Source organism: Malaya genurostris, chromosome 2, assembly GCF_030247185.1.
Source record: "Malaya genurostris strain Urasoe2022 chromosome 2, Malgen_1.1, whole genome shotgun sequence".
NCBI lineage: Eukaryota > Metazoa > Arthropoda > Insecta > Diptera > Culicidae > Malaya > Malaya genurostris.
The window spans coordinates 74,692,237-74,706,234 of record NC_080571.1 but is presented as its reverse complement, the minus strand read 5'-3'; the positions used below and the strand labels follow the sequence as shown (position 1 = coordinate 74,706,234).

At 36.3% G+C, this 13,998-nt stretch overlaps 1 protein-coding gene across 4 annotated transcripts in view; it reads left to right on the top strand.

The window, feature by feature from the left end:
- The first annotated feature begins 423 nt into the window (after window positions 1-423).
- The window catches only part of LOC131431882 (nucleoprotein TPR), a 408,135-nt gene continuing 394,560 nt past the window's right edge, over window positions 424-13,998 (top strand). For 3 of the 4 annotated variants that reach the window (XR_009229753.1, XR_009229751.1, XM_058597827.1), the window contains exon 1: window positions 10,403-11,265. The gene's annotated coding sequence lies outside the window, so the exon portion shown is untranslated. Of the gene's footprint in view, window positions 1,141-10,402; window positions 11,266-13,998 lie in introns of those variants that run through there. The other variant, XR_009229752.1, reaches the window with a different exon arrangement.

The window sequence follows — 13,998 nt, the reverse complement described above, 5'->3', positions numbered from 1 at the left end:
TAAAACTTTTGTTTAGAAAAGTTTTGAATGCTTTAAAAATGGAGTGGGGCGTTGTGGCCAACAGAAACGCTTTATAAAACTTTCCCCCTCAATTTATGTTTTGTAACGGTTTCAGCCTTTGTATCGAATAAACCAGTGATAAGAGTAAAAAATGCATTCTTTGTATACCTCAATCGACCTACGACAGCTTAAAACACCATCAAGTGTCCTGAATGTACTACCAATCGCTCCTCGTGCGACTAATAATTCTTTGTGCTGGTCTATTTATTCTTTCTCGAAAATATTTCTCTCAACCCGGCAAAAAAAGGAAGGCGAATTTCTGTTCTGTGTGAATTCTGTTTGAACTGTATACAGCACAGTATTCCTACTTTCAGTTTCATTCTGTGACACGCCGCGTTCGGATCGGATGCATCCAGTGCGTAACATTCGGTTCGATAACTTTATCGGATTACTGTTGTAATAAGCCCTACAACAGGTACTTTGTAATCATCCGCAATCAACTCCTTGCAGTAAAACTTGTGTTTATTGATTTTAAGTGAGTTGATGGAAAAATCGCTTCGCGAAGGTTTCCTAGCCCTTACGTTTCAACGTAGAAACCACAGGATTAGTGAGTGCTGGTGCTGATAGCGATTCCGTAAAAATAGAACTGCCCACAAAAAATAGGAAAGTGTGTCTGTTGGACGTTCTGCCGGTCTTGTCGGATAGTGCCTACGATAGATAGAATAGAAACCAAATACGTCTACTACCGGATAACAGCAAAAAAAAAACGCAAAACTGAACACGCAGAAGAAAGTGCAAGTAAAGTGGCACCGACGGTTCGTGCAGTGGAGAAGCTTGGTTGTTTACGCGGTCGACATTCGGACGAATGGCGTTCTAGAAAGAGGAGAAGCTAAGATTGGCCTCCAAAAATAACATCCGCCAGGAATAGCCTTTTAACCATGAATTACTGTTTCAACGATAGCTGTGCAAAACCTGCGGACTGTGGTGTCGGGAAGAAAGGGGAGAGATGTGAAGGAATTCGAGAAATGAGAAAGTAAAGTGTTGAAAGTATAACATTTGGTGAAGATTGCCGGGAAAAGATTCGCTGTAAACAAGTAGTAATGATTGTGCAAAATTTGTGGATATTGTTTTGATTGAAAGGTGAGTTTCAACTTGCATCACAAGTACGTGTTTTTCATCAATTTGGTTCATTGTTCATTTTGGAATTCTAATTTAACTGATTGTAGTAAGTATTGTGAACTACCAAAAGAATGTTATTTGTTTGCATTTACGACTTTAAACCGGAAACTGAGGACTGATATAACTAGAGCACAGATAACAAACAGATGTACAGGGTCGAACAATTTTTTTTTCAAAATCCTGTGGAAATTTCAAATTTACTGTACGTTGGAGACAAGGACTACTCGAGCATTCGCCTGGTTCTTTCAAAACGGTCCAGAACGTTTCGGAACGATAACATAGTACTCCTACCTATTATAAAAATATTACAAATACAACAATTTGAATACTTCCCAAACAAACTTGAATGCTCATCGCGACTCAAATTGTGAAAATTACTTCCACTTTATGTCTCAAAACACTATCTGCTGTATTTCAGGTAAACCGACAAGTTATTGTGAAAGAATCGATCCAAAAATCTCTATTTCACGTGCAATAAACGAGGCAAACCATAAAACAATTGCATTAGTGATTGTTTTTTTTACGTTGTAATCAGCTGATTTTGAAGTTCCGATTTTTATTTCACCAAGATAGCGTCGAGACAGGGGGCCGATTGTCACTCACTATTGGAATTGATGTGTTTAGCAATTCCAGAATTGATTCATTGAATCCTTATAAAATGTATTGCAAGCAGTTCATGAAATCTCCTTTTACTTGAATTTAAGGTTGTTATAATGGGTCCAGCCATCTCCTAGAAATTAGAGCATATTTTTGACAGATGTTATTGACAGTGGTTTTCAGCTGGACATAGAATGCGACGGAATCGTCGCAAAATAATGAGCGTCAGAACCATGGATGCCAGGTTTTCAGATTGGTATGTAAATTTGCAATTTCTTTTGTTAGCAGAGTTTGCAATCAAGCAGACTGTTTGCATATTTTCCAAGTTTTTATAAACATACGTCCAATTTAATGACTTTTGCTAAAGACGACCAACTTTTTGGAGTGAACGATTTACAATTTTTTGTAATAGTTTATTTTTATAGTTAAAATCGACAATGTTTCGAATAAAGCACGAGGTTTTGAAGATCAAGGCATCGATTAATACAGCATATGATTGAAAAGGAAACATACTAAGCACAAAATAATCATTATGTCAAATAAATAACACATGCTTAAAAAAATCCTTGCCAGTTCTAGCCGATGGCAGATCACATACGTATTATTAAAATGAATTCATTATGATTGAAGTTTATTTAATAATTATTCTGCTAATAGAAATTTGTCATTGTAACGGTCAATTTGAAAAATATTTTTTCTGGCTCGTGGTCTCGAAGAGGTTGAATCGATGCGAATGACAGTTTCGCTATCTTTGCGGCATTTTGTCGCTATCTTGTTGCATCGCAATCTTTTCTAACCGACAGTGAAAATTACAATATTCATTAGTGTTCTAGTTGTGTTTTACTCGTGTTTCAAATATACAAAAAATAGAACGGCATCGTAGACCAGTTTTAAATTTGACAGAAGAACTCACGCGTTTTTTTTTTTGAGAACCACTAATAAGCCACCTGTCAACTTCCACTTTCGAAAGAAATTGCAAGCGAGTTATAAAAGATCGAGTATTAAATTTAACACCAGACGATAGAGAAAACTTTTCTCTTTCATCTGAAATGTTGACAGTTTCGTTACCTTTACATTGTATTTGACTTGTTATTTTCTTGTTTTGAACGAAGCTGTTATGCTAAACAAACAGGTGTCGCCACTCTGGTTAGTAGAAAAATAACACCTACTTTTCATTGTTTTCAGTCTGGAACAGGTCGGGAAGGAGACTTTGTAAAATAAGAATAATTATTTACAAAATGTCAATGTTTTCAAAGAACCACAAATATTTTATTGTCGTCTCTAATAGAGATGGGTGAAACTTGCTAACACGGGTTTTTGAAAAATTCACCGAGAATTTATCTGTGCGTAAAATTCCTCCGTGTGCGTAAATAAGGGTCGAATAATTTACGCACAGGGAGGAACAATCCACTATTTCGAAGTATTCCTAAATTCCAATGGAAATGAAATTTAAATACGATATCACACTTTTTACTTATCTTTACGTTTATTAATTAATGTCATTTTTAATGACTACTAAGGCGGTGAATCATTTCGCGGTGAATTTTGTATCGAGTTTAACTAAAACTGCGGCCATTTCACAGCTTGACGGATGTAAAGTTATTTGGGTTTATTTTGCACTGGAAATAATTTTGACTAAAGAGTTGATGTTAGAATTTTCTTTGCAAAAATTTTTTTTAGTGTCGGAAAATAACCATCGTTCCGGGTTGGCGGTTCAATGCATAGGACGCTGGTCTTACAAGCCAGTTGTCGTATGATCGAGCTCCGACCTGGAAGGATTCTTAGTGTCAGTAGGATTCATAGTACTAGCCATGCAATGATTCTGTACACTAAGAATCGGCTGCGAAGTCTGTTTAAACAGAAAGGCCAAATTCCACAAAAGGAATGTAATGCCAAGACTTTGCTTTAAATAACCATCGATCTGTCAAAAATAATCATGCTTTCGAGCAGGGTTATTTTTGACAACATCAAAATAACCACTCGAGTGTCAGATTTCAACCAAAAGTTAAAATTAACCACGAAATGGTTCACAGCCTAAGTAATGACCATCCAAATTTGTACGGAGAATTTATCCTTACTGTCCTTACACGTTCATTAAAAATGACATTACTTTTTAGTAATGACACTTTTAATGATCGTGTAAGGCCGGCTAAACACTTTTCACGAAACTGTGTTGGGTTCGCACTTAGCAACGGGTGTGTGAGCAAACCCGAAATAAGAATCAGGCTCGAAACAGACTCGAATTTTAGTTCAATAACGTTGAAACTAGGTTCGAAACAAAAAAAAAGCGGGTCGACAGTAGTCGGGGTGAAAAACTGGGTTAAGTCTGGCATCAAGCGAAAACGATTTTAGGTAGCCTTTTTTATTGGTTTCCAGTAAATTCCAAAAATGTATACTGGAATTCTAGGATAAATTGATCAATTATCAAATCTATATATCCGATAATGATTCATATTTATATATTTAGTGAGAAAGCACGAAAACGTGCAAAATTGGATAATAAAATGAATAGAAGAAATTGGCAATTCAGATATATTTTTCTCACTCAATCCCGACAGATTTCCGATGCAATCAGTTGGAGCCGAAATTCATTCAACATCGATTGTTGCGCTGAAATTCGCATTGATTCGGATTTCATACTGAATTCCACATGCAATTCTGAATGAAAATTTTTTGCTCACTCGGATTTGATTCGGAATTCATTCCGAGGTGATAATGTCACAATGAATTCCGAGTCAAATCCTGAAGGGCGAACTATTTTCACTTGACATTCCATTCAATTTCGAATTAACACGACAACCTATTTCGAATGAGTTTTGCCTCCAAACGAATTGTTCGGCAATAAGTCGAAATTGAGCGAGAAAAATTCGACTTATTGCCATGAAATACTGCATGAAATTGATTGGATTCCGGTATAATATATTTCATTAAATATTCAATGTTTTATTGAGCCATTACTTTCGGTGTAGCCGAAATCTACAGTGGGAAATCGAATTATGTTCCCTACGGTAAATGACATGGAAGTGCATCCATTCTACGGTATCATCAATCAATCAATTTATCTATAATAGCGAGTTTCAACTGGAATCTTTATTTTATATTTAAAATTTCATTTCAATTGATTGCCTAAAATTTCGGCATTAACTCACATCCACTAACACCGATAATTTTCAAAAGCAACGAAGAACTCAGTAATTTATAGTCTTCTCTAAACCGAAAATCTCGATAAATGCTATCTGTCAAATGAAAAATACCGAGAATTTCAGTTGTTTTAATGTTTACCGAAATTATTACCGAGTATTCGACTGTTCAAATCTCGGTAAAGTTTTGCCGAGATTCGAGAAAAAATCCAAGTGTGTAGGTAAATTTTAGGTTTGCACTCTAATAGAAACTGATGGTTTCACCAAATTTCAACAGTTTCTATTAGAAATTAGAGGTCTACATTGGTTTGTCTCGTTTGTTTCTCTAGTTAAAGTGTAATAAGTCGGTGTAACTCGCCTTTCAAACTAGCACAACTAACACATTCATAAAATGAGCGAAATGTTGTTTATAATGTCACTGTCAATCCGTTTTGATCGAGCACTCAAAAACGAACAGCCAAGTAAGAATTAGGCTCTCTGACAGCTCACTTACAACCACAAATGCATATGAGATTGGTTTGTTTTCATCAGGAAACGAATGCATTAAACACAGTTCAGACGATCAATCAACTTCGGTCGACGTCCAGATTGGTTTATTAATTTTATTTACTAATAGTACTGTTGTTGTACCGTTGAATTCCACTATGTTATATCACGTCATTACACTCTCACAAAGTCACTATTTTCACAGTCACTATTTTTCCGAAAGTGTATCAAACGTTATAATACAGATACGTATTTACGGTTTATAAAACCGATACACTGAAGAAGGATGCAAATAGCATTCCGAAATACGTATCTGTATTATAACGTTTGATACACTTTCGGAAAAATAGTGACTGTGAAAATAGTGACTTTGTGAGAGTGTAATGACGTGATATAACATAGTGGAATTCAACGGTACAACAACAGTACTATTAGTGAGAACATTCTACTAACAGCTCAAACAGAAATTTAGAATTTTATTTAGACGAATATTGCTCACGTATCCGACTAAGACAAGACCTGACAACTGGCTTCTTATTCTTCCTTCCGAATCATCCTTCTCGTCATTTCCACCCTGTGGAATAAATACCAACGTATCGGCTACAGTGTAGCCATATTTACAGATTTTTTAATAACTATGCTAGGAAAAAAATATTACATATAAATTTTTAGACTTTAGGTTTTTGGTTTGAAACAAACATAAAACATGTTTTGGTGAATGCATTTCTTTATTATATATTAATGCTTAAAAACAATTAATTGAGCTTTGATGACAAAACACGAAATATCTCTTGTTGAACGCAAAATCGAATTCTTTATTGACGTATTACCGGATTTTTTGGAAACCGGAAGAAGTCAGGTTTGGATAGAAATGCTTAATGCGATCACAGTGTGGAACGCAACAGTTCATTCTTCTCGTGAAACTCAACACACTTTCGAGTTTACACTAATTTAACAAATATTTTTTGGTTACCTTTAATTCACTAAAAAGAAAAACGGCTTGATGCCTATTTTAATTACACAGTCCTGCCACTATAAACATTTATTACCAATGAGATTGAAAAAAATGTGAAACATTCTCCGAAAATTTTGGTGAGATAAAATTATACATTTTAATAAATATGTTTTCTGATTTTCTTTATACTTGGCATCATTGCTCGCGTACCCTGCAAAAGTTTTTTCTTTTCACAATGTGCAGGTGGCAACATCAAAATCAGCCAATCAGAAACTGGTCCATTTTGGAACAAAAGCAGCCCCCCCAGATGTCAGGTCTTGTCTTAGGTATCCGACGTTAAAAGTATGACGTAGTGTCCTTTCATATGAATTGCTTACAATAAAGGTTGTTGTTCCGTAAGCGTTCCATTCAGGTGATAGCCGCGTGATGCTGCGTGTGAATCGCTTTTACAAATTGTTTTGTTTTCATCAGGAAACGTGTTGGCCACCCATTTTTCAGTAGGGCCACCGTTAATTTTTCACCGGGCATAGAAACCTCAATTCATTACTCAATCCGTGGGTAAGTTTGACGGACGACAAAATTACTTGGATCCGTCAACTCGATTTTATACACCGTGTAGGGATGTCAGATTTATCGAGTTACTCGATTATTCAATAATGCCCCGTTTACACTTCTGCTGGCTGCCAGCATGCTGGTGTCAGTGTACTGCCCTCTTAGGAAAAAAACATTCAACGGTGGTCCTTCGTTGGTCTAATACTTTGGATCATTGGACCACAGTTGAACGTTTTTTCCTAAGAAGGCAGTACACTGACACCAGCATGCTGGCAGCCAGCAGAAGTGTAAACGGGGCATAACCGAGAATAATTTTAAAACTAATCGATTGAATCGATTATCTGGGTTAGTAATCGATTACTAGTTATTCGATTTTTTGAAATTCAATTGTTTCAGTTGCGATTACTTCTATTTTTTACCTATTTTGAGTAAAAAGTATTAAAATTTTGACAGCTTCGTCCCTTTACCCAAAAGTAAGTAGATATGTGGAAACTCAAGTGTAGCGTACGTGCACTTTTTATGAATTTGAGTTATGTGTCACTCAAGTTTGAGTTATGTTCAATGAGTTATGTTCAATTTACAAATCACTGCAGAGAACTAAAAATTTTCACAACTAGAGTGTAGGAATTTTAACAACTAGAATACACTATGGTAATATGATTTAAAATAGAAAAATATTCACCTGTTTTATGTTTGCAAACAGAAGTAATGAGAGAATGACGAACTTACAAAACATGGTAGTCAAAAGAATGACGCAAATTTATCAACACTACTTGGACGGCTTTTTGAATCTAACCAGGTCAAACGTTATTCCATATACATATACATTATACATACTATTTAAAAACATTTATCTTGTTTTATAAAATCATAATTCAATGATTTAGACTATTTTTCATCCAGAACATTTTGAATTTTGTAAATGTCTTCTTCAGTTGGTACAATACAATTGTATTGTGATAAATAGAGATATATTTTTATTTTGTATCTGTTTTTCGGTTATTTTCCTAATTTTGCAAAACAACTTTATTTTTAATGTTCATTTTTCTAGAGATTCGTCTCGATTTCCCACAATTTTTTTTTGCGGAACCATTAATAGCTGTTCATAGTCATCTAAAGGTTTTGTTCCAAGGAATGAATAGCTTTCAAGTTATATAGTTTTTGAGAAATAGCAAGTAAAAACTAAACTGATATAAAAACCAGGTTCGAAACTGAATCGATTTCAGTTCAACAACGTTGAAACTAGGTTCGAAACTACACTCTTAGAAAAAAACGTTCAACGGTGGTCCTTCGTTGGTCCAATACGTTGGATTATTGGTCCAATGAAAGTCCAATCAATCGTTCAACGGGAGGCCAACACGGGACCTTCGTTTGCCGATTTTGAAACAGACCGTTGAACCGAATGCCATTATTTTCGTTCAACAAACCCGGCAGACAGAGGTCTATTGTTGAGCCATGAGGAGTTGGAGCCCCGTTGTACTAGTTTTACTGGATAATTTCTGAAATTTATTCCACTTTTTTTTTAAACTAACACTACATACCTGCACAGTACTTCTACTTCGCCTAGAATAACAATAAATTTTCTTTCTATATGAAGGTAACACACACTTTTCACTATATTTTGGCAAGAGAAAAAAAAAACAACAAACCGTTCCAGCAAGTTGAACGAATATGTCGTGCAGTATGTCGTCCAACAAGCGCTCAAGAGCCAACAAAATAGAACGGCCTGCTGAGAGGGTATTTTCAAACAAGCGGTTTGATAGCAGTTAGGGTGGAAACTGGGCATCAAGCGAAAACGACATAACGTTAGGTTTTAAGGAAACATGACATAACCTCACAAAACGAGATGGATGCACGTGGTTTGGTATCAGTGATTTTGCAGGTTTGTTCCAATCGGTATTCTCTGAACATTCGAATATTTCTTTTACGAATTTATAAGTTTGGAAACTTTGTTCTCCGGTTATAGAACGAAAGCCGCACCTTAAAGGCGAAAACAACGCGAAGAAATTGAGAACAAAGCATCAAGTAGAAGCAAATATATTGTTGAGAACATTTTATTACTAACATGGCATTTTTTATGGCCGACATAATTGTCTACCAGACCTAATGTCGATTTGTTGGGCTGAAATGACACATTTACAAGTGCATCTCGTTCCCAATGGGTGTCAAAACTTTGAGTTTCATTCCTCCATAAAACCGAAATGAACGAAACCTTACTCCTTTGGTTCTGAAATGGTTTAGTTTTGACGATTGGGAAATAAAACGTGAATCTATTTTAAAAAAAAAACAATCTTATTTCCGAAAATAGTGCACATAAAACGTCACCGCAAAACACACAAACGTTGCGACGTTGATGACGGTGATGGATGGTGAGCAATCAGTCCGTGTGTTCCGGATTCGGGTGTGTAAAACCGGTAGACGTGTTGCAGATTACCACCAACATTCAACAGGCAGAAGGAGTGAAAATCGATAGGGTTTAGGGATAGTGGGGTACACTGTTTAGGTTGTATTGTTTTTAATTCCGGTGGGAAAATATACTTCATAACATCTTCATTTCACATGCTGTTGTTGACGATTTCCAATCATTGTAGTTTTGTAGTTAGTGGCTAATCATGTGATCATAATGATCAAACTCTAATCATTCCCCCATAGAGCGAAATTTTAAAACGGCATCTCATAGTGAGACATCAAATTACAAATGACAGCCGAATATCATTCTCAATTATTTTGACATCTCTCATGAAAAATGAGTTCCTGTAAGGACACTACCTAAATATATAATTATTTAATACCAGTGACGACTTAGAAGGTTGAAGGTTTTTATCTGTTATGAAAGTGATGCCAAAACAATGGAGGAAGTAAATATTCGTAAATGGCCCCACATACTGCATGCACACTATACCGACGAAGACCGCGCCGATGACAACGTGTCGATGACGGTGATGACAACATTCAACAGTAGGTCGCTCGGTTGAAAATGCCCATAATAGAAACGTAACCCTCGGAAGCCGAATCGGTATTGTACTAAGAAATACTGTTCGTACGCCGATGATGTTTGCTCATTCACAATTCAAATATGAGTAGTTTCTTGTGGGTTTAACTTTTGGATTACGTTAGATGCTTGTTTTTCTATTCCTAAAAGTGAAACGATTTATCGGTACTCTGGGAATCGCGGATTGTAATTCAAGTTCTAACCCATTTCACAGTTGGAGATGATTTTCTCCTCGTCACATCGTCCTTCCACGTACCACGTACAGTCCCGTTTTGATCTGACCGTCATAACAAACCGAGCCGCACCGGCTTGCGGGAACCCGCAATTAGTGGCCGGGTAGAACGAGTTCGAAAATGCGCCGGCCGAGATGCGCGTGCTGTACAAAACTCTGCACTTCATAGTGCCACCCACCGACCTGGTGGTGGCGATCCGATGATGATGATGATGATGCGAATATTTTCGAACACTTTCCTGTGCTCATTCACGCTCGGTCGGTTGGCCCCGAACAGCCAGTCAGTCGTTGTCCACCCGAAAGGCAACATTTAATTTTAATTTTAAGTCTTATTAAACTAATACGCGAACCATTCGAAGTTAAGTCATACCTATTTTTAATAGTCACAAATCACGCGTGCCGTAAACGAAGCTGGATAGAAAAATAAAATCACGCATCAATCTGATCCTTGTGCAAAGCAACACACGAAAACGGAAACGAACACAAAATAAAATACCATGTGCTGTGACAGGAGAAATTACTCGCACGAATCATAATTTTCAAATTGTTCAAATTTTATACCAAGCATTACCGAATCTCATTCACCAGTTCTAAGAAGAGCTGTTTAGCGAATTTTTTATTGAAAAAAAACACATCGAATTAAGTTACGCCATTCAAACGTGCGAAAGTGTGAAAACCGAAGTTGTGTGACCCTTCTGTGGGGGAGTGAAACAAAAAAAAAAAACAGAAGCTAGTCTAATCAAATATATTCGATCAAAGGGAACAGAAAAAAAAATACAGAATACAGTTTTCGTGCCGCCTGTGACACAGAAGTGCGGTCAGAGCAACAGTTGTGTGTGCGCGGAAAGTGTCACAAAAATAGAGAGAGAGAGAGAGAGAGAGAGAGAGAGCGCACCGGCGGACAAGTGTGAAATGATCTGATGCGGCATATGCTGATTATGTACTTCATTGTAGTCTACTAATCATCAAGTGGCGCGCAACATTAGCATCATTTTAACGAGCACCCACACAATCCCGCGGTCGGTGACAACGAGCGAGGAGTTCTTAATTTACATACTGATATCGAATAGAAGGCGGCAGTGATAAACACAAATTCGAATAGTATCGAAGGAAAAACTCTTATAGATAAAAGGTATTTTAATTAGAAACGGCAAATATTAGTATAAGTACTAGGTTTCAGTGCACACTTTTTATGTTATCCGAATAAACATATCATCGTGGAATGATTGTGCAAGTAATGTTATCTCTACCCAATGTATGTTGCAAATAGTGAATACTATTTGCAGTCTGCTTCAGAGTTCCTCAAGGTAGCCACCTTGAGTCTTTGATATTTCTTCAGTTCAATAACACCGATGATGCAGCTCGATCTGGTTGTCTAAATGTGGGAGTGGTTCAAGAAATCGTCTCAAAAGCATCTAAACTCATCGTAAATTTCGCTATCAAGAAATATTGGGCCATTCTAAGGACAACTTCTAAAGCATTGGGAAGTTAACCGAATTTAATTATTATTATAATTTTTAAAATTTTTCAGTAGAAGCTTACGAGCTTAATGAACTTGTTCGTATTCATTTAGATCATTTCTTGGTAATGTTTCAAATAAAAGCCATGCAAGTGAAAACAGCGGCTTAATTTATGCAATTATGCAGTGACGGTGCATTAATAAGATTGGATGTTGAATGCTTATGAAAGTGGACCGGGTAGTTAATTTAAAAAAAAAAACTTACGCTGAATGATACTAATGATACTTTTCTTATATTACTTATATTAAAAAAAAAAATATCACTAGAAGACTCTGTCAAGAACTATTTTCAAATTTGAATAAAATTAGCACAACCATTTCAATTTGTAAACAGTTATGTCAAGTTAATAGGAATTTTTCTTTATTCTCTGCCGTCGAAACACACTCTAACCTATAACTCTGGAACCGGTAGTCGGACCCGGATGAGATAAAACAGTAAACTATTAGGCTATAGGAACATTCATTTGTGTAAATCCATGAATATAATCTCTTAGAAAATTGAGTGAGTCTCGTTTTAGAGATTTTGACCAGGAACTGGGAACCGGTATAGCCGAAGTCGGTTCGTTTAGTAAGTAACTAATATAGCCTACAAATTGAATCAGTTTTGAGCCAAATCTAAAAGAATTTTATCCTCTTTTGCATCGTCGCTCTAAATGACGGTGTGCAATTTTAAACACACTTTACTCTATTGTTGTTTTCGCTTGAGAAAACTGACCCGGAGTAGTTTCATCAAACAATCACCTTTCACGAAACGGTGTTGGTTTCGCACTTAGCAACGGGGATTTGAGCAAAACTGATATAAAAATCAGGTTCGAAATTGACTTGATTTTCAGTTCAACAACGTTGAAACTAGGTTCGGAACTAGCTTCAAACAAACGGTTTGACAGCAGTTAGGGTCGAAACTGGGTTAGGTTTGACATCAAGCGTAAACGACATATGAAAGCATGATGAAATTCCAATAGCGGCCTATGGGACTATGAGATTTTTTAAGCCTAAGTTTGTGGAAATCGGTCCAGCCACCTTTGAAAAAATGAGTGGCATTATTTGACACACACACACAGACACACAGACATTACTCAGTTCGATGAACTGTGTCGAATAGCATATGAAACTTAGTCCTTCCGTGGCAATTTTCACGGCAATGTTTAAGTATACTTTTATAGAATAGAATCGTTATCATAATTTTGTAATAATACTAACAAGTGGGTTGAATAAAAGATTTACAGATTTACATATTTTTCACCTAAAAAATAAAGAATTAAATTCGGCAACCCTGCACGCTATACGAAATTGAAGCGAACGAATCAAAGCCGGTTGTGTTTTCTTTTTCCGTACCGCACGTACCGACGTGTGCCGGTTTTACATTGTCATTTTGAATGACGATTTGAATGTTTTGACATTTGAATCACCCTATAATTTCGGAACCGAAAGTCGGATCGGGATGAAATTGCACAGTATCTTTTAAAACAATGAGAGCTTTAGTTTGAATCAAGATTTGTGAAAATCGGTGATCGGTGGAAATTTTCGAGAAAATTAGGTGCGTATTTTAACATAGATTTGCACATATTACTTTGTAATTTCGATACCGGAAGTCGGATTAAGATAAAATTCTTTAGCGTTCAATGTGATTATAAGACCTTTCGTTTGAATCTAAGTTTGTGAAAACCGATCACGCCATCTCTGAGAAAAGTGAATGATATTTTTTTTCGGAAGTCGGATCGGCAGTCGGTGTTGAACAGTCATTCGCACCGCACGCGTATAGCTCTTGGCTCCTCGAAATTTTTTCTGGCTACCTAGAGTTTCATTGATTCAAGGCTTCAGTCTTTTCAAGGCTACCTGAATCACTAACAGTCTTTTAAAAGACTAACAATTAGTCAGCCTTTCTCAAGGCTATACAAAGAGTGATATTCTAATATAACCAATCTTTTTCAAGACTAAGAAATTAATCAGCTTTTTTTAAGGCTAGTCATTCAAAGAACTATTCTTCGAACTAATCAGTCTTTATTAAGACTACCACAAATTCAGTCTTTATCAAGACTTATCCAAACTAGGAGTCTAATCGAAGACTAATTTAGCCTAGTCAATTTAATTTCAAATTTTATTCACTTCAAAAATGCCTGCGTCCAACCGGAAAGGCAACAAGCCTAAGGCAAAAAATAATTCAATACGGAATAAATCACAATCCGTTATTCAACATTTTTCTAATAACATTCACGATCTTATATAATCTGAATGTAAAAATAAAAGACAACGGACGGACTTCCTTTCTGTTGGTGCTATGCCGTCTACTAATATTTACGAGATTCTTCCTGAATCCGATTGTAGCGACATAGAAGAAAATTCTTC